The following is a 5304-nucleotide window of genomic DNA, read 5'->3' as shown; positions in this document are numbered from 1 at the left end:
CGCCAGTGAGTGAGTGATTATTTTTCTAGCGCAAGATCCATTCTCTGGATAAACTGCGCCGCAACTAATTTGCGCGAGGATAGAACCTGGGACCTAGTGGTTCGCAGTCCAGTAACATGACCAGGATACAAAAGCATATGCTCGTGCAGCGTAGTTGTTAACTAGGTTAATCTATATGTTATTCACCACAGTCTTGTGCTGTTAGAGTTACCTAATTCTAATAAATCTAATTGTTTGTTTAACTCTTTACATCTTCATGACAATATTAGAAAAAGACAGATAAAATTTTTAAAAACGGTTTTTCGGAGAGTTAAAAATAAATAAATAACCAATAAAGTTCTTCAATACTAAATGTCAGAATTTTTTGACGATTTCTGTCTTTTTTTTTTAAATCCATATATACTTCGCATACGAGAAAGTAAACTTTTTTTTCTTTTTATATAATCTTCCGGTTGCATACACTTACACATTTACAACTGTTTGCAGCTTACCAATTGTTTTTACATCCTGTATGCTATGATATAAAAATAAAGCACGTACAAAAGATATAATCAGTTACAATATTTTTTTTAATGAATGTGCTCATCCATTTTGTTTTCCTTTGTTTCTGCAAAGTTGAAAAAAAAATAAGGAAATGACTAAAGATTACCAGAAAACGGTTATCTTAATTATTTAAGAGATTTATCTCCACTAAAGAAACGCTTGTGAATACCGCAGAAGTATTCGCGAATTCTGGGAATATCGGTAACCGCGAATGACTCGAAGCTAAACTTCAGTCATCGTTCAGGTTTCTTGGCGAATTTCACTTCACGCTTGTATGCACATCCACTACTATTGTTTGACAATGAAATGTAGGTTTTATTGATTTTTCAGAGAAGTGCATTTTCTAAAATAAATTCTTTTTAAAAAATCAAATTTCATCGAGATTGATATACTCGGTATTTCTGGTTCCTTGATTAATTAGTATGAACTTGTAAATAAAATGAATTTATGTCATTTTCGCATAATGGCATTTGAATGTACGTATAACCTAATGAGAAATTCTTCGATTCATGACCAAATTTTACATAATCCTTCACCTACAGGACAGGAAAAAACAGCTGTTTTTCTGTAAAACCAGACCAACAAAGATTTATATGGGAAAAAAGGAATACAGCTGTTGAAGTACATAGTTTGCAGGCTTCCATTGATAAAATAGCAATCCAATAAATATAAAATATCCTAATAATATATAAATATAATAAAAACTTATTTTTATGATGTACGACATACATTATTGATCGCCGGAATAGTTCTCCCTTCGCATTTCCAGAATACTTGCACAATATAAAATATTCTGTTCATTAATCTTTATACCCAGGATCAAGCATTGTCGAGGCAGAACAAGACCGCCAAAAATCCCTGTACTAGTCAGATAAATATTGGAATCAGGTAACGAGCTCTTGGAAATCGATATGGGCATGAATTGTAGCCCTCCCCTCCGCCCTTAAATTTTGCTTATAGTGACAAATTATGGTACCTTTTGTGTTTTACTGTATAATAAAAAAAAACTGAATATGTAATTTTGGATGCTTTCTTTTCCACCAATCAAATTAAAGATTTGATACAAGTATACAATTTAGGGCATAAGACTACGTATCGAATTTCACCCGTTTAGTCGTAGGACTATAGAGTTACACACACAAATTTAACAAACTAATTAAAACTGATATTTAAAAAAGTATCATTTTATCAAATTATAAGTAAAGGTTTCAAATTTTTACTTGTTGAATCCAGTGGCATATGAATGTTATTTAATTTAAGTAATTTAGCTTAGACTTTTTACTTCATATCTCAACTTTAATTATTTTGCCTACAAATGTACCCTTTCCATTATATTTATAACAGAACTAGGATTTAATACGCATGAGATAGAAATGAAAGACGAAAATCAGAATTTAATTCAAGTGCAGTGTTGTTTTTAATTTAAGGATAACTTTTTACTGTTATCTTTGATGATTGATGCATTTCTCAGAAGTTTATAACCAATAAGCAACAACATAATAGTTATTTTAGACTTTTATTTTACTTGTCAGAGCATACGAGTTACTTTCTGATAACATTGAACTAATTCTGCATTCTTGAATATTTATTAGTTCAAATAAATACTCAAGATAAATAAAGATTCGTTAACATAACATAAAATCATAAACACGTGAAGTTAATACAATTTTTGATATTTTTTAACTTACTCAAGCTGAATTTGAAATCCATTCCTTGACTCTAGAACTTCGAAACAAACAATATGATCTAACACCATATCTGATGGCGTTTAACCATCAGCTATTCATTCATTAGCTATTCATTAAAATAGATTTTAGTGTAATAAATATTTTCAAAAAGTGAGCAGTAAACTCTTGCCTGAAGAGGTTTGCACCTCACGATTTTACACATTCACGCTTTCTTAATTGTTTCCATTTAATTTGTCCAAAGTTAGAATTTCATGCATATACTGTATGTATAAGAACTTCGGCAGAAGTTTTTAAAAGCTTGAAAGGATTTCCATCGAAAAATGAAGCGAAAGAACAAGTTGTACAAGTTGCGATTTTCAACTAGTTACTAGTTCAAACATGGAAGCTGTGGCACAATGTACCCGAAACTAGTGGTTGCTACACACATACACACACACGCGAAGAAATTGTTGGACAAACTGTCAGCCAGTAGATATATATGATACTCATCTACAATTCTGAGGATGCGGAAGTTTATAATATTGTTTATAAATATTTTTTTATTACAAATTCTTCTTTGTGTTCAATAAACTATTGCATACAATTTTTTTTAGTTACTGTCATGATTCATGATTTTTATCAGTATTGCCAGTCTGTTCAAAGAAAATATTACATTCTGTTATTAGTTTGCAACCTATTCCAGCTATAATAAAAAATAATTATTTTTGAAAAATTATTCATTTTTAACTATATGCAAAAATTGTATATAGTAAAAAAAATAATGACAAGACAATCAAATTCGCATCATTTAATTGTTTCACTTGAAGATAGCGTAAAAATAACTGTGTTCGGATTACAGTTTATGCAGGAGAATATCAAAATAATGAAATAAAAAGTAATTTCTGAATAACCGTCAGTAGGGAAGCTCATTTTGGATAGTTTTAGAAGATTTTCATTGATGACAATTGAGAACTTTCGATTGCACAATCATTTCCTTATTATTATCTTAAGTGAAAGTGTACTAGAAGGTCTTTTCTGCCTCTGTAACAACACTTTGTTAAATATTCATTACAAATTGGCTCAGATTCAGGTCACAATCCATTCTGATCGTAAATGAATTGACCTTTATGTTTCTGCTGACCATGAGCTGCTTCGTGTAGAAGACTAAAGGTTCGTTATTTTCCACCAGTATAGTAAATTCTGTGCATTTGAAGTGATATTTCGTTTTATTTTAAAACTTCATTTTTTGTTCATTGGTAATGAATATGGTTCGCACACGACTATGTGTTGGCGTAAAAACGTTTAAAGATGTTTTTATGTACATTTTGCTACAGTATTTCCATCACTAAAATGAAACTCAAATCATCTTTCATTGTTATTTCTAATACTTCGTCCTGGTATTTTCTTCCATATTTATGATTTGGATATAGGCGATCATCAGTATTTATTTTCCTGTAATTGAATAAGTTACTATTTAAAGCATTCTTTTGATAAAGCTTTTAGATGGAGATTACAGTTAACGTTTATTTCACAAGTAAAAAACTATAAAAAAAATTGACGTTCGCGCATTTTAAAACACTGTTGATCTTTCTTGTAATATAATTAATTTGGTGTATATTTTATCTTTCTTTTAGCTTGATATTTTGCTTTTTTGATGTAGTACATTAAATTTTATTATTTAGTCAGTAAAGAGAGAGTATCTTTCAATATATTCAGAAAGAGTATATTCAGTATTTTTCTTGAATAATCCTCTGATATATTACATAAATGATTAAATATATTCTTTAGTACTTAGAAAACTCCGCTGAAAATTTTTTTTCTTCCAGTACATTTTTTTTTTTTTTTTTTTTTTTTTTTTTTTTTGTGAAACCGTTTCAATTCAACAAGCATTATTTGATTCGTTGATGTGTTTCAAAATCAAATTTCGAATTTTAGGTAAAATATCAGAAAATTAAAGAGAAGTAAGTAAGGCTTCTACAATAGTAGGAGCATAATTAACAAAATTAGAAGTTTGAAAATATTTCGATGCGTAAGACGCTAAGTAAAGATTCATGTGAAATTTTCAGCAGCTATTTATCCCGGATAGAATTAATTAGTCGCCAAAAATAAATGGTTACAAATAAGTAAAATTTTTATAAGAGGTGAGTTATGCTTTGAATTTAGATATCAATTTTTGATTGTAGCCAATTTTTGATTCTATAGATGCAATCTTTTATTACAAAAACTTAAAATATAATCACCAAGCATACATGATTCAATTATTATCATGTATAAATCATGTCTAATTTATATTGAGTGAATGTCTAATAAATTAATGCATATTAATTGTTATGTATGAACTCTAAAGAAAATCAATCAGCATACACTAGGTAGATATCGATGTATGCGAACCAGGTCTTTTTGGTAACGCATGATTGTCTGACAAACTAAACCATATTAACTCTGTAAAGTAAGAACTTTAACGAAAACTACGGATTAACGCTAAGCAATTACTATGACGTTCGAGTTTATCCTGTTTATAATGTATCAGTATCTAGCAAACTAATTCAAATTAATTTTTTTATATAAGAATTCTAAATAAAATTGATGAATATATATTATTTATTTACCGCTATGTGTGAGTCAAGTCTTACTGATTCTGCATGAGTGTCTAACAAACTAATATACTTTAATGTTTAAGAAATCTAAATAAAATCAATAGGCTAAACACTAATTTATCGACGTCTTTGAGTCAAATTTTGTATACACTGTATGAGTGCCTGATAAACTAATTCAAGAATAACTTTTCTAGTCAAAAATTAAATCAAATAGATGGGTGAATGCGATGTAGTTATATCCATGTATAAGCCAAGACTTGTCTATTATTTCTGACAAACTAATGCAAATTAAGTAATCTAAATAAACTCAATGAGCTAAAACGATGGAATTACCGCCATGCATAAGTCCTTGTTTGTATCGCATGAGTGTCTGACAAACTTATCTGCGACAATCAAGAGAATTCCTCCAAGACACCGACGGAATCTTCCTTTTCCCGAATCGTGATGCAAGTGATCAACAACCTTGAAAAGCAATCAGCAGGGGGTGAGACGCGAAC

The sequence above is a fragment of the Argiope bruennichi genome, chromosome 3, assembly GCF_947563725.1.
Source record: "Argiope bruennichi chromosome 3, qqArgBrue1.1, whole genome shotgun sequence".
Classification (NCBI taxonomy): Eukaryota; Metazoa; Arthropoda; class Arachnida; order Araneae; family Araneidae; genus Argiope; species Argiope bruennichi.
Note: the sequence above shows the minus strand (reverse complement) of the source record.